This window comes from Lissotriton vulgaris, chromosome 8 (genome assembly GCF_964263255.1).
Source record: "Lissotriton vulgaris chromosome 8, aLisVul1.2, whole genome shotgun sequence".
NCBI lineage: Eukaryota > Metazoa > Chordata > Amphibia > Caudata > Salamandridae > Lissotriton > Lissotriton vulgaris.
The window spans coordinates 104,604,467-104,626,440 of NC_141696.1; the positions used below are offsets into that span (position 1 = coordinate 104,604,467).

Consider the following 21,974-nt stretch of genomic DNA (forward strand, 5'->3'; position numbering starts at 1 on the left):
TCAGGAAAATTCCATGTAAACAATCATATAGGTCTGCGTGTTTTAAGGTCGATGGCGTTTCGGTCCACTTATAGATAGTGGGATCATCATCAGGACACAAAGAATTGTAAGCCTGAGTTCGAGAGCATCAAGAAGTGCACTAGTAGAGGCTCTGGGGTTCCCAAATAATGAGTTCCATCAGCGGACAATGGCAGGGAGCCGGGGTGGGCTTGTTAACAACCAACGTCTGGCAGCAGGATGGCAGGCGCACTGCCGGATGAGCGAGGCTGTTCCGCACAGTGAGGGAGGCTGCTAGTAATAAGCAGCGACAGCGGTCTGCGGTCAGCCCAGGGGCTGCAGTCAGTCAGGAGGATGCAGAAAGCGCCGCGGGACTTCAATCAGTCCCAGTGGCGAGGCAGAGAAATCTGTTCGAGAACCGTAAGCGAATTAGGAGCAAGGGCGGCGGGTGCGGCACGTGCAGTGGCCCCATGCCCAAAGACCTGAGGGGCCCACTGAACCCTGATTATTGTTGTATTTTATAATTCAAACAGCAGTCCATGGGGGGGGAGCATTTCCTTCCTTGCACTAGGGCCCATGACACGCTGGCTAGCTACTGATTAGGAGCTTCAGTCACAAAAATGCTGTAGTTGTAGAAGTAGTGGCCTCCTCAAAGTAGTAACTTTGGGGGTAGGGAGTAATTGTGCAAACAGACAAGATTTTCAGGGGGTGTAGAAGATGGCTTTTCTCCTAATGAGAAAATATTTCTCATATAAAGAAAAAAAGTTAAGATGCATTCCAAATTTACAAACATGTGCTGGCATAAATGTTTGACTTGTTCAGTCACTATTATTTTCTGAAAAAAAGGGACCCTAATATTCAGTCTCCTTTGGACCCCTCAGTTCTGTAGCGGTGCTAGGCGAATTTGAATTTCTCAACAGCGAATTGGGAAAAATCTGGTGATAAATTCGGGATTATGTTTGATATTTTGCTAATAAATTAAAATTAAAAAGTCATCGTTGATAAAAGCGAATTTTAATTATTGAATAAAACAATCCATTCACACATTCATTAGAACAAAATAATAACAAAAGGTATTGATTCTTAAGAAAAACAAACCTCTTTGTTATTTAAAAAATAAACTTAGCAGTTAATGACAAGGGGAGGACCATCATAGATAGAAAATCGTGTATAAAACAAAAGCAATGCACTTAGGTTTGCTAGTTCCTTTGCATTCTGGAACTCGAAGTCCTAATGTTATAATAGAATACAGAAGACTACGAATCCGAGAATGCAAAGAAAGAATGTACCGGATGAGTACAGAATTTGGAAAATTTGAGAGCCCTGAAAGAAACTGCAACAATTCACAATACATTGACTTAGTGGGTTTTCAGAGCTTTTATTCTGCATTCTGGAATTTGTAATCCTAATTTTTAAAAGGAATAAACTGGTCTACAAATCCCAGAATGGAAATAAAACAAGCATAGGCCAAAAATTTCAAATTACTGGAGACAAAAACCATATCTTAAGATATCCCAAAGCTGTACACTGATTTAAAAGTTTACAATCTTTATTAATGCCCAAAAAACGTTTCACTCAGGAAACTCTCAACAGATTTTTAAAATAATATGGAAGCGTCAGAATGTAAAGTTTGCCATAGCCTAATTTACTTTTTATATGATTGAGCCATTTGGTCTTTTGCAGAAGCCTGGGGAGCAGAGGTATGGGCCTCAAGAGAAGTGGCATGCTAAGTACACGTTCTGCCTCAAATCAAATGCCAGATGACTACGCGCAGCAGATAGCACTTCCCCAGCGCCATAAAAGCTTTTGCATTTCAGAGCGTGTGCTTTCATGCAATTAGAAAAAGAACAGATGATGGATGGAATGCTGAACAATGCAAACATTCACGACCAGTCAACAGATCTGAGTTCAATCCATTGTTTTTTTGCTCACCACGACATTCCAGTTTGGACCCAGCCATATGCAAACTTTGACCCTGCTCCTCATGGGAACAGTCCAACCGAGACTGCTGAGCCAGGTCCTCCGTGTACCAGAAACAAGCATCCTGGGACCGGTTTCAGAGTATCACCGCTCATCAGCCAGGCTAGCTTGAATCCAGTGATGCAGTGAGCATGGGACCCACGTCTGGGCATTCCTGTCCCACATAGGGGAACTAAAGCTAAAAGAACAGATAATGAATAGAATGCTGAGCAATGCAAACATTCACCCCAGTCAACAGATCTGGGTTTAATCCATCTTTTTTTGCTCACCATGCCACCCCTGTTCGGACCCAGCCATATGCAAATTAGTCTTGACCCTGCTCCTCATGGGAACAGCCCACCCTGAACTGCCAAGCCAGGATCTCCCTGGACTGGAAACAAGCATCCTAGGAATGGTTTCCTAGGATGCTAACACCCCTCATCAGCAAGGGTAGCTTCAATCCAGTGGTGCAGTGAGCATGGAACTGTGCATGCAAGAGATAAAACAAGCACAATGCTTGAAATCTGCTCTTCAGCCTTGACCAGCTATAATATTCCTGCACTGTGCATTTGCAGAAAAGGTGGGAGGAGGGGGAGCAACAGAGAGCAGGTGGTGGATATTTGAGGAGGAAAAGCAGCACACAAGGGAGCAGCTTGAAAATAGATGCACTCTCATATATAAATAAAACCACCTTACGTGCATCCGCCCATTAACCGTGGAACAAACTCAATTTGAAACACAACTAACATCCAGTACAGATCTAGAAACAATACAATTGTTAAAAAACTATATGAGTGGCTACAGGAAGCTTTTGATATTCTAATACCACTAAAACCGCCCAACAGAACAAAAGAAAACAAGCACCATGGAGAAATACAGAGATAAAAGACATAAAACAACAAATAAGAAAGCTGCAACATGACTCGCTCAGAACAAACTCCAATTAAGACAAACTTCGCCTACAGAAAATGAACAGATTATACAGCTCAGCTATCAAAACAGCTAAGAAAAGATACTATTCAGACATAATTCAAAATGCTAAATGTGCAAATAAAGAATTCTATAAAATACTCAATGAATTTCGATAACCAAATTGCCTAGATGGAGCTCATCCCGTTACTCAAGATTTGACAGACAAACTGGCAAATCATTACACGGCCAAAGCAGACACGTTGGACTAATACTTAAAACAAAGACAAATCACCAGCACTGACCCTTTTACAAAAGCAACAATCCAAGAATACTCTTAATCAGCCTCTCCGTTCCTTCCAACACATTTCACACTATGAATTTATGGACCTGGTCATAGCAAGCAAGCCCGCCGGCAGCCCTTCTGAACCGTGTCCACTGCAAACCTTCAAGGCAATTCTTTTAGCAACTTCTGCTGCCACTCCAGTAAGAAGAATCATCAATGATTCCTTAACTATCAGAATATTTCCAGAAGGTCATACATAAGCCCTTTACTGAAGAAAACACACTTGGACCTGCTGAACCCTGACAACTACAGACGGATTACAATTGGACCTTTCCTGGGCAAACTGATAGAAAGAGCAGCGATCACCCAAATGTCATAATTCATTGACGAAAATGCCATACTCTAAGACTTCCAAACGGGATTCCGTCCAGAAAGAGGCACAGAATCTGCCCTCCTTGCCATCTGGGATGATCTAAAGAACACAGTTGACTGCAACGGGGTTGCTGTGCTACTTCTTTTGTACCGCTCGGCTGCTTTTGACACAGTTGATCATGAAACTCTAGTACAAAGACTCTACGAAGCCGGCATAAAGGGGACTGCTCTAGACTGGATCGCATCCTACCTTCACAACAGAACTAATGTCATCCATACCTCACCTTTCGCGTGCAAATCGTACTACACAAAAGCATGGGTCCCTCAAGGCTCTATCATCTCATCCATGCTTTTCAATATCTACATGAAGTCATTACCGGCACTGATCAATCAATTTCACCTCACGTGCTATAACTATGCAGATGACACAGAAATACTCCTTCAAGTGGAATGCCCCAAAGACATTGGAAACTCACAACTTTTTAGAAACAGAAATACTCATTTATGGTGATTAGAAACATTATGACCTGCTTTCCGCCTGGCCTGAGGATCTGGGAACATCGCCTAAAGTATCAAAGGGAGTAAGAAACCTCGGAATAACCATGGACTCCAAGCTATTGATGAATGCCCAAGTGGACAAACTAGCAAGATCAAGCTTTGTTAATATAACATAAGGTCCAAGCTACCATCTCCCTTGTTCTGTACAAACTTGATTACGCTAATAGCCTCTACCACGGATCACCTTTAACAACCATGAAAAGATTACAATGGATTCAGAACTCGGCTGCCATACTACTCTTACATACATAACCGCAAGACCACATATTCCCAGCCTTGAAAGCCCTGCATTGTTTACCGGTTGCCAGAAGATCCACGTTCAAGCTGCTTTGTATCACCCACAAAGCGATACATGGAATGGAACCACTCTTCAACATGAATAAAATCACCCAACACCTTTAACAGAGGAACCTCCACTCTAGAATGGCGCCTCGTCTTAAAATCCCAAGATACAAGAAAAAAACATGGGTGGCACACCTTCTATGATCAGGCAGCCAAACTATGGAAGTCTTTACCCCCCCTACCCCCACATAAGATCCACGGATAACCACCTTATCTTCAGAAAACTACTCAAGAATTAGCTCTTCCCTACATAAGCACCATACGCAAACAAAAATATACAGCATATCACTCTGTATATAAGCATTTATTTTTACTATAGATATATACAAATATATGTGTATTGCTTTGTATAAATGTGTAGAATAATTATGTTTGAAAAAAAATAGATATTCATTAGTTCTGCAAAACAAATGTACATATTACAGATAGTTACAATACTCTATGTGTTTAACATGTATATAAGTCACTGCATAAATAAGTAAATCTTTTTATCATAACTACTTATCTACACTTGTTTCGCTATTGAATTGCAAACAAAATTATATATAACCAAATAAATAACATTAATTTAAGTACAACACTTGAAAGACGGAGTTTATTTAAAGCATCTTTAATCTACATATACTTACTAACTTTATGCATCTATATACCTTCCATGTACTTATGGATCGATACATGTATTAGTTTTCTTCAAATTCAGCATATCCAAAGCACTACCCTATTTCTCTCCCTACATCTCTCTCAATATATCCTCTGCCTCAACTCTCTGACACATCTCAAAACTCTTTCTACTACACCTTCTAATGCACTACCCTATTTCTCACCATATACCTCTATCAATATATCCTCTACCTCCGCTCTCTTTTTCAACACAAACCCAATACCACTACTAAGATCCCCATCATTTCATATCTCTTTTACTATTCCGATCCCCTAAATCAAGCCTTTCTAAACCCTTCCCTCTGACTCTTCCCCCTTCACACCCCTTTTACTCATCCCAAGCCAACTCCTACTGCTATAACCTCTAAAACAAAATAAAATATATTTTTTAAAAATGTCTAAATCCTTCACTCTTCTATCCCACCACTATCCTCTTCAATCCAAATAACAGACTAACATGCAGGAGCCCGTCATCGCACACCAGCATTTTTCTGGGGACTTCAACCCCCACCAGGCTCAGCAACAGGCGCTGCCAACGTGTGTTACCCACGCCAGGAGTCGCTTAAAGGCAGCGCAGGGCTCCCGCAGCTCGGAATGTGCGCGGCCGTGCCCGGGCAAAGCCTGGCCAAGGGCGGGCCCATCTGCGACAGGAAGAGGCAGAGCTAGGCCCCCCCCTTGATTGGATGTTTCAACAATTATCTCACTGTTCCCCTATGGTGTGGCTGGCACTGTAAGTTTGTGGCGTTCACTGCTTCCTGCCCTCTTGGTAAATTGTTTTTTTGCTTTCTATGTTATCCTGAAAACAAGTCACTGTTTATACTAAATTAGGGGGAAAGGAAACATCCTAGCTCTTCTTTAGCTAAGTCCACACCAAAATCTCGACAGTCATTTATCCGTACCTTTGAGGCGGGTAATCTCAGGAACCACAGCACCAATCACAACACCCAATACAGCGTTGGAAAGGGCAGTTGCAGCAGAAGGACATGGGCTATGCAGGCGCCCACCATATACATTAAAAAGGTAAAAGAACCGTGCCAGCAAAGTAGCCCCTTGTAGGCATGTCTGCGTTGTGCTGTAGGCGTGTGCTGGGGGCGTGACAAACGCTGGAGGCGTGTGGTACGTTCCACCCTTCATGCCATGTCTCATATCGTGTGCTAATCCCACCCTGCTCCATTTAAATACCCCTGCACTCCATAATCATAACCCACCCTTACTCCTTAAAATACCCCAACACCCTTAAACACTAACCCATCTTAACCCTATAAATATACCCTGTACTCCAAAACCCAAACCTATCCCTAAACTCTAAAAATACCCCTGTACCCCAAAACCCACACCTAGCCCTGAACCCTATAAATATCCCTGTACCTCAAAACCCAAACCTATCCCTGAACCCTAAAAATACCCCTGTACCCCAAAACCCAAACCTAGCCCTGAACCCTAAAAATACGACTGTACCCCAAAACCCAAACCTACCCCTGAACCCTAAAATACCCCTGTACCCCAAAACCCAAACCTAGCCCTGAACCCTAAAAAAAACCCTGTACCCCAAAACCCAAACCTAGCCCTGAACCCTAAAAATAACCCTGTACCCCAAAACCCAAACCTACCCCTGAACCCTAAAATACCCCTGTACCCCAAAACCCAAACCTAGCCCTGAACCCTAAAAATACCCATGTACCCCAAAACCCATACCTATCCCTAAACCCTAAAACTACCCCTGTACCCCATAACCCAAAACTATATCTGAACACTTAACATACCCAAACACCCCAAAACATATACCTCAGTAACCCAAAACATATACCCCTATACCCATACTTACCTTATCCAAACATTTAAAAAAACATGCTTTTAAAATTCATGCATTTACAACGAATCTCGTTGTAAATGTATGTGTGGTAAAAGAATATAAAATGTAATGCCATGCGTTATAATGGCATTGCGGAGTCATGGTACTTTCGTAATGAAAGTATGCGGAGTGATGAGGAAAGAAAGTTGCTGAATAATGGGTGTTCACCCTCCCCCGGTAAGTACATTGGTGGCATGGCGGCCAACATCTCCAGCAACATACTCATATTTTTTCACCACCCATTTGAAAAATGCACAGGTCTCTCATTGATGGGCAGCACGGACATACACTTTTTATACACACCTCCCGCCACAAGTTCTAGAATTGCGAACTTTAGAGCTGGGGAGCTACGTTCGAATCTCGGCATCAGCTCAACATCCTGTGATTCCAGGCAAATCGCTTTGTCTCCCCATGCCTACGACAGATGAATGTGTTCTTCTGTAATGTAAATGGTGCTTATGCCATGTTGTAGAGTTTGGCTATATAATATTGCAAGGAAAAATAAAGTAGGGAAACTCGAGTTCACACACTACTGAACGCATACTCTTAAGTGCATCAGCAGTGCACTGTGAATCGGAACGTTTCACAGGCCTGTCACAGATAAGAAATGCTATCAAAACGAAATCCTACAAATCAATATACTACTGGCCGGCAGCAATTCATACCCGGACAACGTCGGGACGGGCTTCTAGTGAGTTATAAAACAGGGACAATGAGGGCTATTGGAGGAAACACTGCCTGCACCGAGGGGGGCCCTGACCTGACAAAACCGGGTTCAGCGTCTTCAACCGCTGCTCATCTCAGATGGTATTCCGATTGATCTTTTTGAGGCTAATATTGATTTTTGGGGTCCCCTGTTGACCCTTGTCCTTAGATCCTATCGGAGTGTGTGGTTCCTAAATTCCTGGTCGGAGTCATATATTGTGCCAATATTCAAGAAAGGCGACCGAAATTCCCCAGAGAACTACAGACCCACTTGTTTGTTAGACTCATTAGTTAAAGTGGTTGTTCGCATGCTTTTATGTAGACTACAGGAGTGGGCGGATTGTAATAACATCATCTCGGATCTACAATATGGATTTCGACTGGGAATTGGGACCACGGAGCAAGCCATCAATTTGAATCTGCTGATAGGCAAATATGTACACATTAAGCGTGGTAATTTGTTTTCAGTTTTTGTCGACCTGTCTTCCGCTTTCGACTGTGTAATTCACAAAAAACTTTGGTCTGGTATGATTTCAATGGATGTAGATACTACTATAGTCAACTTTCTTAGATATCTGTACTCAACTAGCACCGCAAGGATCTGTTTTGGTCTGAAAGGTGAATGTGCACGACCTTATAGTATTCAAAAAGGGGTCCAACAAGGTTGTGTACTTGCCCCTTTTCTGTTCATTTGTATATTCATAGTTTGGGTAGTACTCTTCTCAATACATGTACGGATCTACCCCAAGTTGGGCACCGTCTTATACCGGTTTTGCTCTATGCAGACGATGCAGTGCTCATGGCCCGCACCCCATTGGCTCTGCAGGGCCTCCTTGACAAATTTGTACATTTTATGGAGAATTTGGGTATATACAAATTAACGTCAGCCAAACTTTTGTCATGAAAGCAGGCCAAAGAACATTAAAGTGGCATAATATTCAAATAGAGAAAGCCATTCTAACGCAAACACCTTCTTTTATGTACCTGGGGATCTTATTTGATTGTGAGGGGAATTGGAGAAGTGTTGTAAGCTCCAGAAGGCTCCAATTTGTTAGATCAATTATGGCCATTTGCAATTTCTCTAACAAATTGGGTAGCAAACATCCTAAAGAGATGTTAAGTATCTGCAACGCTACATTTCGACCTATTGCGATGTATGGTTCTGCGTTGTGGGGGTATGTATATGTTGAGCCTTTACAGCTGTTAGAAAATGTCTTTTTTTTTAAACCTTCTTGCGCTTCCCACCAGTTGTTCTAACTTTGTGTGCCATTCTGAGTTGGGTGCAACATACCTAGCAGATCTGATAAAGGTTCAGCCAGTCCTTCTCTGGCATAAGATCTGGGCATCGGATTATATGGAACTTCATCATGTCATTGTAAAGGACTATTGTGGCTCGGAGCTTGGCCAAAAAACTCCATGGTTAAAGTTTATCAAGCAAATTATGTCTGATAATAGCTTCGCTGAATTCTTTGATCATCCAGAAACCCTGAGCAACATCACGAGGAAAACACTAAAGTTAGAATGGTTAAATTTACTTGAGGAACTGAGGTTGTCCGTTGAATTGGTTAAACCTACTGTTTCTCATAACCAAATGATTTTGACAGCCTTTTTATTTGCAACCTTATTTAGGTAACGTTCTTAACACTCAGCATAGGTTTGCTCTGACACGATTTAGGCTCGATATTTTCCATCACCTGACAAGCTTTCCGAATATTAATAACTGGTCATGTGAACTAATGTATTTTCCTTGTGATAAAATGTCCAAACAATCGACTGTGCATATATTATTTTTTTTGTAAATTTTATACAGAATTGAGAAATTCCTTTATCAAGCCATTAATGAAATCTTGAAATTTTAGGCAATGTATGCCGGCTTTCTTACATTTGTAACTACTTCCAAATGTGTATATATGTATGGTTTTAGCAAGATTTTTAAGGGATGTTATATTCAGAACAAAGTCGTTAACAGGTGTGCAGATTATTACTGCCTATGATACACTGACTCTGCACCTTATTATCCTTATTTTTAACCTATTTTTACTGTATTGTATTTTATTATGCACGCTTTTATGATACACTGTGTGAATCGAATAAAGACGATTTGATTGATTGATTGGCTAACATGTCCACCTTTCAAATTATTTTCATATTTCACTATACTAATTCACCACTGATCTTTTATGGGTTCCGGAGTAGCTTGCTACTCACCAAAAAAGAGCTTCAACACCTTATCAGGGGTTGCGAGTGCTATATAAATGCAAACCTTTTTCCCTTTTCTAGCCCACCGCTATCCTTCTCAATCCAAATAACATCTCTAACATATCCAACAGTCAAATTACTTTCATATTTCACTAGACTAATTCACCACTAATCCTTTATGGATTCCCGAGTAGCGAACTACTCGCCAAAAAAGTGCTTCAACACCCCAGCAGGGGTAGCAAGTGTTATATAAATACAAGCCTTTTCTCGCTTCTATCCCTCCACTATCCTTTTCAATCCAAATAACTGACTAACATATCCACCACTCAAATTACTTTCATATTTCACTATAATAATTCACCGCCAATCCTTTATGGGTTTCCGGAGTAGCGTGCTACTTGCCAAAAAAAAGTGCTTCAACGCCTCGTCAGGGATTTTAAGCACTATATAAATGCAATTACAATAAAATACAATAAAATGTACAATAAAATACAATAAAATTGGGTGTTGAATGATAAACAAAGAAGCAGTTCCCTAAATGTGTGAGTCAGCCAATCAAAATGATATTGAAGAGGCTATGCTCCAGGCGATGGATAAAAACATGGAGAAGAAGGCAAGACACTGAATAAGAAGCAAGCAAATGAGTGACAATAATGCCAACCAATATTAAGCAATGAGTGGGCTGTACTCCCAATGTTAGTTCAGAGTAGGTTTTTAGCAACCTTGCACTGTCTTGTAGGCAAGACCTCAAAGCCTGGGTAGTGTGAGCAACTCATGCATGGACCAGTAGAAACTTGAGAGTGCTGCAAATCCTTCACTGTGGCTATTCACCCACTCCCCACTTACGAGAAAGAACCAGAACTGTCCCCGCCTGCCCATTACCACCAAGCAGAGGTACCATTGTGGCGCTGACATGTAGAGCCTTAAGAATTCTTTTATGCGGGGCATCCTGCAAGCTTTTCAGGAGGGAGCACTTTCATTATGGGCTTTTGAGCCATATGCTAGAAGTGCAACTTCAAGTCCAAGAATGCAAAGTACTGTCAGCTAAAAAGCCAAGTCTGCCTGACAGTGTCTCTCATGGCAGGTGGCTGGGTGTGGCACCTATGTGTTCAGCTGTGTGCAGTATATCTGAAAAAGCACCCTTTGTGCCTAGACGTTTTGGAACTAGTGTATACCCCATCTGCAGCAAAACGTAAAAAATTAAATATTGAGTTAGACTATATTCAGTGTGTGTGTATACTTGTGTAAGCATTACGTTGTTACATGGCATTTTCTTAAAATGTTAATAAAATACTTCATATTGTACATAGTTACGTTCCTATGCCATTAGCTCTCAGATTTATTATCTTTTTGCTTTCTATCTGACACCATTAGGAATGTTGGGACTTGTAGTTTGCTATTCCCTTTAAGTAAGGCCTACATGTCATAGAAAGGACAATATTGGTATCTTGCTGCTTTAACAAGGTAAAACATCTTGAGGCACCAGAAAGTTATAAAAAAAACATTCACATCACTCCTATAACATAGAGGAGGGATGGCTTTGAGCACTCCCTGATTTTGGTGAGGCATTGGGTTCCAACTCCTGGCAGACCTGGAAGATCAGTCGGAGCCAGCTGCCGTTGTAGTCAAGAAAAGATGGCAGAAGCTCTCTTCAATATATGTGAAGAGCAGTGAAGCATGCCTGGGGACCAAAACAAGGGAGCAATGGATAAGAAAAGACACATGGCAAGCTATTGAAGACAGAAGGGCAGCAAAAAAGAAACTCTCAGATGCCAAATCGGAGGGACTGCAGGAGAAGTACAAGCAACAATACATAGAAGCAAACAAATCAGTCAAACGAATGACCCGAGAAGACAAGCAGGCATCCATGGATAACCTTGCCAGACAAGCAGAGGAGGCAGCCATTAGTGAGGAACTGGGGAAGGTCTTCAAGATCATAAAGATAGTCTGTGGTAAATCTCATGCAACATACAACACCCCTATCATAGATAAATAAGGCAGACTACTCACAACAGAGAAAGAGCAGGAAGCACGCTGGTCTGAGCACTTCAAAGACGTCTTGACAAAAGCAATACCAACAAGTGAAGCGGACATCCAAGAAGCAGAGACAGACTTCAAAGTGAACACCGCCCAACCATAGACGGAAGAAATTGTCACGGCCATCCCATCTCTCAAGAACAGAAAAGCTCTTAGACAAGACAACCTGAATGTATAATTGCTCAAGGTGGACCCTGAAACATCAGCCAGGATCCTTCAACCACTGTTTACATCATTTTGGGAGGAAAGCCAGAACCAACACATCCATTGTCAAGATTCCAAAGAAGGGAGCATTAAACAGCTGTAATAACTGGTGTGGAGTCAGCCTTCTGTCAATCCTGATGAAAATCATGGTGAGACTCCATATGCATAGCATGTTTGATGCAGTGGGCAAGGACAGAGAGTGTGCTGATAAGTTCCTTACTCTACACAACATCGTAGAGCAATGCATGGAATGGCTGAGGCAACTATACATCAACTTCATTGGTTTTAAGAAAGCCTTCAACAGTATTCACCATGAAAGCCTCTGCTGTATACTGAAATCCTATGGCATACTGCAGCAGATAGTTCTCTTCATCAAGAGCTTCTATGTTCATTTTATCTGCAAGGTTGGAAATAGTGAGTATAGCTTCGAAGTCAAGACCTGTGTGACACAGAGATGTGTGATGTCCGCTTTGCTCTTCAACCTCGTCATAAACTGGGTAATGCGATGCACATCTGTAACCCAAGCCAGAGGCTTCAGATGGACCATATTTTCTATACTGGTGGACCGTGACTATGCGGATGACCTAGCCTTGCTCTCACACACACACCAGCATTTGCAGGAAAAGACGCCTCGCCCCAATTTCTATGCACAGCAAGTGGGCCTGAAAAACAACATGAAGAAATCAGAAGTCATGCCACTCAACATCCCAAGCCCTTCATCAATGAAGAGGCATGGAGAGGACCTGGCCATGACCAAAGAGTTACCCTATCAGGCATGATGGAGGTGCAGGCAGTGGCATCAATACCAGAATTAATAAGGCCAGGAATACCCTCCGTGGTGCTGAACAATGTGTTGGGGTTATCTCAGGACAACACTAACATCAAGCTGAGGCTTTACCAGAGCTGTGTTCTGTCCACACTTTTATATGGGCCAGAATGCTGAATGATGACAGAAAGTGACAATATCAATCTCTCCGCCTTCCACACCAGTTACCTGAGAAGAATTTTCCACATGTTCTGCCCTCAAATCATCTCCAACCAGGAGCTACTCACCAGATCCAAGCAAGAGAGCATGGACTCCATCATTACGGGAAAAAGGTGGAGATGGATAGAAAACATCATCAGAAGAGAACAAAACTCAGTTGCAAGAACACCTCAGCACTGGACCCCACAAAGCAAACAGAAGAGAGGCAGGCAAAGGACACCTGGAGGTGAACTGTGGAAACAGAAATGAAGACCCTGAACCACACCTGAGGCACTGTACAGAAACTTACCCAAGGCAGACAGAAGTGGAGGTCCTTTGTTGATGCCTTACATGCCAGTTGGCATAACAGCAGTTAGTAAGTAAGTAACTTAATCAGTGTTGCCTCCAATGGGCACAGAACAAATGATGCAGAAGCAGTTTTTGTGTGTTTTTCATTTAGATAATAGCTTGGACCTGTGGCACAGCAATGGTGTCATAGGCCCTGGTGCACGTAAATTAAATTGCCCCCCTTTCACTGGCTGGACACAGCCATAATTGGGGAGCATTGGGTTCATAACACCCCCTGGCCTGGGTGTCACTTCACCTATAGCGCTGTTGATAGCCACACACCAGCATATGGGGGCACAGTAATTTTTGGCATGCTACATATGTAGGGAATGTGTGGAATCTGGCTTGAAAGTGGCGGGGTAATGATCTTCGCTGTAATCTCGTGCAGTGTGGAATTGCAGTTCTGAATTACATACATGGGCCATGTAGAAACTGACATAGCAGTATGTGCTGTCATATTGGGTTGGAGTGGATACCAGCACCACAGAAGTACCTGTAACCTAGAGGTTACCATTAATGTGTGAGGCATGAACCTGTATGATATGTAACATGTCAGTGTGCATAAGCCTAAGGCAACTCTTGTTTATTTATGTGGACCAAGTTCCAAGGATACATTCACAACACAAATGAGTATAAAGGGCACATAGAAGATAATAGAAAATGGATGTCACATCAACATATATGTTTATTCATAATTAGATTAAGATCACATAATTAGTTCCACAATACATAAAAAAGGAAAAATTATTATTATTCCATACTTTAACACCACGCTTCATTCGTATCTGCAGTCACACAAAGTGCAGCCAACCAAAGAAAGAAAGTAACAAAAAGATTATTGTATATATACTATTCATAATCGTTCTATCAAAATCTGATGCTTCTAAACACAATATACATAGGAGTTTCCATACATTAAATAGGCTCGCTTTTTAAGTAGGTTGGCTTATTTTCATCCGAAGACCTCCCAGATATCTCCAGTAGAACCTTTACTGAGTGTCTGGGGAACCCTATCATGTTTATAGCCTTTCATAGATAGAGGCCCTAAGCATATACACATATATATACTATATATGAGTGCAGGATTATTGCCATTTGGGTATCATTAATGTCCGCATCTTTTCACATATCCCCTAGGGTACTCATGACCCTCATAGAGATATCTGTACCGAGGCAGCTTGTGACCGTTTGGGCGCTCCTCTGTTCATTCACTCAGGCCTTTCCTATTGATATCCATTCCAAAGGCCTCTGCAGATTCATGTACAGTTCTTGGCATTGGCTTCACCTACATTGTGTACTGATCATTTACTTAAAGGTGACTGTCCTGAAGAAGGCGCTTCTGTGCCGAAACGCATAGATGATGAAGATTATCATATTAAGCCACAATATGATTTAAATGATGGAAATTCCTATGTATATTGTGTTTAGAAGCATCAGATTTTGATAGAACGATAATGAATAGTATATTTAAACGAATCTTTTTGTACCTTGATTTTTTGGTTGGATGCACTTTGTGTGACTGCAGATACGAATGAAGCGTGGATGTTAAAGTATGGAACAATAATAATTTTTCCTTTTTTATGTCTTGTGGAACTTATTATGAGATCTTCATCTAATTATGAATAAACATATATGATGATGTGACATGCATGTTCTCTTATCTTCTTTGTGCCCTTTTTACTCAGTTGTGTTATGTATGTATCTTTGGAACTTGGTCCATATAAACAAACAAGAGCTGCCTTAGGCGTATGCACACTGATTTCATTTCTCTGCCTAGAGGAACTCGCATTATTTTGCAGGGAGACCTTTTCTTGACCTCTGATATGTAACCTGTACAAGTTATAGCTGTGAGAATGAGGAATCACAGGAAAGAGAAGGGCCAAAGACATAAAGGCCACCTCAGGGTAGGAGATAGAGTTTGATAATGATGTAACAGTTCACAGTGTAAAGCTAGCAGTATTGTAATAATCAATCAACAACCACAGCGTAAGATGGGCACAAGAATTGTGATAATGACACAGTTATTCACACTATGAGGAAAGCACTGTATTCTGATAATAACACAAGCCCACAGTAAGATGTGCACTGGGACTATTATAATGATGCACCAACCCGTAGTGTAAGCCGGCCACAAGGATTGTGATTATCATCCACCAACCTGTAGTAAAAGGCTGCATACAGATTGAGGTAATGATACACCCGCTCTCAGTGTATGACTTGCACTTGGATTGTGCGAATGACACACCAATTTGCAGTGTGCCGCTGGCACACGGATTATGATAATTATACACAGGCTGCCTGCAGTGTAAGGTTGAAGTATTCAAAAAGTGATGGATGGAATGTTTGATTTTACCTCAGCCACAGGTACATACTTGGGCCGCATCCCGAACCATCCTTATTTTGAACTTCATGCCACAAGCATACGTGGCTGATAAGCCCTAATAAGAGCAATACCGGTCCTTGGTTGCTCGTGCTCGGGTTCAAGGCGGGCCTGGCCAGGAAGTTCAGACTGGACTGTTCCTATTGGAGCTGAGACAAAACTGATTTTCATAGAGATCAATCTGAAATGAGGGGGCAGGGTGGGTAAAAAAATAATGGATTGGAATGCAACCCCGGGCGACTGCCAGCCTTTATACTTTTTTTAGCATTCCCCCAACCACCTTTTTATGTGTTTGGGGCTCTGTCCTAAGTGGCAAGGGTATGCTCAGACATGGGTCCTTTGCTCAGGGTGCCACTGGATCCAAGCTACACCTGACTAATGAGCCTCAATCAGGGCAAATCCAGTCTTGGGTTGCATCTGGTCTGGTTCAGGGAGGACTAGGCTTTGCAGTTTGGGCAGGAGTGTTCCTATTGGAGCAGGGTCAGGACTGATTTGCATATGGCTTGGTTCCAACAGAGGTGGCATGGAGAGTAAAAGCATGATAGATTGGAATGCTACCCCACACTGCATTCCTCCAATCGCCCTTTGTGCGTTTGAGAATACTTTTCTAGCACCAGCCCAGTACTATGGGTAGTGTATGTTAATACTGCTCTATAGTGCCAATATCGGCAACACTCCTCAGTTTTCATACAGCAACATACATAAATAAACCCCAAGAAACCTTGTTAGTGGAGAAAATTGCTGCAGGTTTATTTGCATAACAAATATGCCAACATTGGGGGTTATCTTACGGGAGATCCGAGGGCAGGCCAGCCCCTATGCCGCCTGCCCGCCTGATGAGCCAAATTACACCGTGGCCGTCGCCAATCGGTGGTTACCAATTTTGGGAGGCCGGGGGCACTAGTGTGCTGACTAGTGTGCCTTCTTTTGCACTAAGGCGGCCGCCCTGTTGGAGGGTCCCCTACGTGGGCCCCCGGGCAGCCTTGGCAATAAAAGCTAAACGCTGTATGTGGTGCATAGTCAATACTGTTCTAATGCCATCCCAACACTGTGTGTGGCAGACTGTGATAGGATGGCTAACACTGTGCGTGGGGTATGTTTAATACTGTTCTTGTGCAAGCCCAACACTGTGGGTAGGATATAGTAACATGGTTCTAATGAAAGCCCTAAACTGTATGTGGTGTCTGTTTAATCTTGTTCTACATCAGAACAACATGGTTAGAAATGTATGGTAATATTGTTCTAATGGAATACTGTTCTAATGGAAGCCCAGAACTATGGGTGCTATATGTTTAATACTGTTCTAGTGCCAGCCCAATTGTGTATGATGCATATATAATACTATTCTAATAGAAGCCAAATGCTGTAGGCGGTGTAATGTTAATGCTGTTCTAGTTCAAGCCCAACACCGTGGGTGGTGAATATTTACCACTGTTCTCATGGAAGCCCAGCATTGTGAGGTGCAAATGTTTTGTTAATACTCTTCTAACAGAAACTCAACACTGTGTGATTTCTCTTTAATGTTGTTGTAGCACCAGAACAACTCTGTGGGCATTGTATGGTTAATAACATTCTAACTAAATTGAATAGTTTTCTAATGGATGCACAACACTGTGGGTGGTGTATGTTGAATACTGCTCTAGGGCCAGTCGTCTGTATGTATATATAATACTGTTCTAATAGAAGCATAACGCTGTGTGTGTGTGTGTGTGTGTGTGTGTGTGTGTGTGTGTGTGTGTGTACAGTTAATACTGTTCTAACGCCAGCTCAAAACTGTGTGTGGTGTATTTTGAATACTGTTCTAATGGAAGCCAAACACTGTGTGTGATGTCTGTTTAATGCTGTTGTTGCTTCAGAACTAAGGGTGGGTGAAGAATTCCGCTCCGCCGGCGGAGTTCGTGGAGTTTTGCCCACTCCGCGCTCTGTGCGGAGTGCAAAGTTCCGAAAAAATCCTGGAAGTGACACAGAGAGGAGTTTTTTTCTCCAGCAGTTTGCCAACTGTAAGTTGGTGATCGCTTGCGAGAAAAAATAACGTGCTAGAGCTCCTCCTGGTGAGATTTCTCATCACAGGTTGTCACAGCAGGTCGCGACTGCTTGCTTTGAGAAATCTGGCATTTGCGTTGTGGAAGCTGTCACTCGAGTAGAATGTCTATTCGAGCTGCAGAAAGCAGCAGCTCCTTCTGGTCCGACGCGTAGTGCCGTTCGCACTGATTTTACAGCACGGGACAAATGATTGCCACTAGAAATCAGAGCGAGCAGCGCGACTTAACATACTCCGCCGGTGGAGGAACTCCGCGGAGTGCGGCAGAGTTTTTCTGGCGCTTTGCGCGTTCCACAGAGTAAAACGCTGCGAACTCCGCGCATGCTTAATCAGAACAACACTGTGGGCAATGTATTGTAATACAGCTCTAATGCAATACTATTCTAATGGAAGCCCAACACTAAGGGTAAAGTATGTTAATACTGTTCTTGTGCCAGCCTGACTGAGTGTGATGTGTATATATAATACTGTTTGAATAGCAGGCCAGCACAGTATGCAGTGTATGATTAGTACTGTTTCAGAGCCAGCCTTACATTTCTATGCTGTATATGCTTAACACTGTTCTAGTACCTGCTTATCACTGAGTGCAATGTATATTTAATACAGTTCAAATAGTAGCCCAACACTGTGGGTGGTGTATGTTAATACTATTCTAGCACCAGCCCGACTGTGTGTGATGTATATAAAATACTGATTGAATGGAAGGCCAGTGACGTGGGTGGTATATGGTTAATTATGTTCTAGACCCAGCCTCACAATATTGTGCGGTGTATTATTAACACTGTTCTAGCACTTGTCTAACACTGTGTGCAGACATTTGAGTGGCAGCAAATCTACTTGAGAAGCAGCCCTCTGACTGCCCGCGTTAGAAAATCGTGCTAGGGGATGCCAAATCTCGCTCGCATTTCTGGATCCTTATGGGGAAAAAAGTCTGCTGTGCGCAGTGGTGTAACGAAACTTGAGGGCCCCCCTGCAAAGTGAATGGAGAGGGCCCCATGCTCCGGACCAAGTCAGAAGATCTCAGCCGCCACCCCTCCACAGTGCCTGAGGGGACCCCTGGAGCTCAGGCCCCCATCACTGCTGGGGCTGGGGTGAAGTTATTATGCCACTCGCCACGTGGCGATTAGTGGAATTTGGCCAGAACGCCGTGTTACAAGAGTAACGTGGAATTACCAAATTCCGCGTATTCCTTGGGCGGAAACAAACATCAATTAACTGATTCATTGTTTACCCTTTACTCCTAAGGTCTTAATATATTTACAAATAAAAAGTATATATCGTCATGTTCCAGTGTATTTGCATTCGATTTTTTTTTTGTTTTTTAGGCAAAACATATACTAACCAAAACATATTCTGGCAAAAGACAAAGGTTGCTTTTTAACCGAGTTCTTGAGTAATACTCGAGGACTCTGGATACAAAGAGATGTTTTTTTCATCATATTAATTTTCAATTTGCCAGAATCTGTTGTGCTCAAGAAAATACAAATTGAATGTAAGTACACTGGAATACGAGGACATCGAGTTCATTTGTAAAATATAGGCACCTTTGGAACCTAGAGAATACATTTTAATCCTGATTAGCAGGATTACTCAACCTTTGTCCCAAAAACCGAGACATGTATATAAAATTTAGAAAAATCATCAGGACACTCCTCTGAAAACCGAGACGTCCGGGGAAATCCAGGAAGTCTGGTCACCCTAAAAGCCGGAGACCTCGATAGCAACCAGTGAACGTGTAGCCTGGCTGTCCCTAAAATTCAATTTATGGCCACACAAGTATGCAGTAAGGTCCTGCCGCCTCCGCACGTCACTTTAAACTCGGGATCTACTTAACAATAAACCCATCATTGTTGACAGCGCAAAATCCCTTGGTGTCATACTCGACAAGAAACTCAATCTAATCTTCCACATCAATTCCATTGCAAAGTCTGCTCGATACCAGCTGTGACTTCTTTGGGGAATTCGTCGCTTTTTCCCGGAGCAAGACCTTAAAATTCGGGTGCAATCGCTGGTCCTCACCAGACTGTACTACTGCAATTCTCTTCTTACTGGCCTCCCCAAATCCCACCTGTTCCCCCATAAATCTGTTCTCCATTCAGCAGCTCGTTTCAATTCACGCCCTCTCAATTATCTGAAGAAAGACCTTCCATTATAGAAAATTCTATTCTCTATGACTATGGAAATGCCTTCCCAGTGTGTTCTTGTGGTTGGAGTGTTTGCCATTTATTGCAGTATTATCCTTGTACCTGTGTTTGGTACTCTTTTGTAACATGCACACGCCACTTTTCTCTTGTAACACACTGTTTGCTACCTCTCACTTTTGTTTGCTTTAGACACTTGCACAAGTGCCACCATTGCCTATGTAACGTTTGTTCTTGTGCTTGAGTGTCTGCCATTTATTGCCGTATTATACCTCTACTTGTACTTTGTACGCTTTTGTAACCTGCACACATATCACTTTTTCCTCCTGTAATATACCGTTTGCTACCTCTTGTATTTTGGTTGCTCACAATTGTCACTATTGCCTCATGTAACAACGTTTGCTTTTGTAACACGCTCACTTGTAATTTTTTCCTCATGTATCATTACTGTTCCAATTGTGAAGCGCTCTGACACCTTCGGGTATAGTCCGTGCTATATAAAAACGCATAAAATAAACCCAATGAGTCCTGATTCGAACCCTGTGGTCGACCGACGCCTTCCTGTCTCCTCGGTGAGAGTATGAGGGGTACCACTTCTCCACACAGGGTCCTTGTAGTAAAGATTGGGCGCCAATGCAAGATGCCAACAGACGGAGGGCCCCTGTGTAAGGCTCTCATCCGGGGGCAGGTGGGGAATGGCGACCCCTATAGGCGAGCGCCGGTACTGCAGCCTGCCAGGCCTGTCCGAGCTGACCTCCCCCCAGCAGGGACCGGCCCTCTCACCTGTGCCCCTTTCCCTGCTCACCTGGCGCCTTCTCCCCTCTCTCCCGTCTCTTCTGCTGCGCTCTCCCACTCCCTCTGGCGCTTCTCTTTCCTCTCTGTTCCCTCCCTGGTCTCACTCCACCCGTGTCTCTCTCCACTCCTCCCCGGTGCTGAGGACGGCCCGGCCCCGCTGCTGGGCGCGGACTCCGTCCCGGAACCGCGGATCCGGGTACCTGCCTCTCGCCCTCACGCACACTCACACCTGGAGTCGAGGCATCTTCCCAGCCCTCCGTGCGGCCGAGGCACCCCGCCCTCCATCCCGTACTTCTGAACCCCCCTCTCATCTGCTGCTGTGGACTTCCCTCTCATGTGAGATTTAAACTGCTCTGAGAGGCCCTCACCACATGCACTCACTTTCCTTTCTCATTCACTCCCTGAACCCCATCATACATACTCCCTGCTTATCATCTGTGACGTCCTAACCTGCCTCCTGACGTCTCATGTGCCCTCCCATCCCCGTCACCCTACTTCCGTTTGTCTAAACTCTTCACCACGTGCATCTTACCCCCTCTCAGTCACGCTGTCCATTACACCCTCAGTTACCCCCCCCCCCCCTCAGTCACGCTGTCCTTCACCCCCTCAGTTACCTCCTCTCCATCTCGCTCTGGTTTTATTCCATTTTACTTTGTGGCCTCGCTGCCTTTCCTCCCTCTCTGCCTCTGTGGTATCACTCTTCACATGACTTCTTTCTCCTGGTCTCCTTAATTATCACTTCTGTTTTGCCCACCTTCCTGCCTCTGTGGTCCCTCTCGCGCTATCGCCCCCTCTCCTTCTGGTCTCACCCTGGGCCCTTTTCGTTTCTGTTTTTCACTGTCTTAACTCCTTTCCGGATTCTGGGGTTCACTCTTCATTATCCTTCCTCATTCTCAGTCTCACTCATTATGACTTGTGGCTCAACTCCATTGCTGTATCTAAGTACTCACTCTTCGTCTCTTTGCTCTCTCCTGCTGGTCTCACTCCTTGTCTCCTCTCTCTCTCCTGCTGGTCTCACTCGTTCTCGCTTGTAGTAGCTTAACTCTATTGTATCAATGGTCTCACTCGTCGTCTCCTCCCTCTCTCCTTCTGGTCTCGCTCTTTGTTGCTTGTACCTGGACTCCATTTATGTATCCATGGTCTCACTCTTCGTCTCCTCCCTCTCTCCTTCCGGTTTCACTCTTTCTTGATTGTACCTTAACTCCGTTTCTGTATCTATGGTCTC

General features: G+C 43.3%; 1 protein-coding gene across 1 annotated transcript in view; it reads right to left on the minus strand.

Moving 5' to 3' along the window:
• LOC147693543 (protein sel-1 homolog 3-like) overlaps positions 1–20,816 on the minus strand; it is a 413,447-nt gene extending 392,631 nt beyond the window's left edge. Inside the window, exon 1 of the mRNA XM_086933234.1 lies at positions 20,760–20,816. The gene's annotated coding sequence lies outside the window, so the exon portion shown is untranslated. The remainder of the gene's footprint in view (positions 1–20,759) is intronic.
• Positions 20,817–21,974: the final 1,158 nt, after the last annotated feature.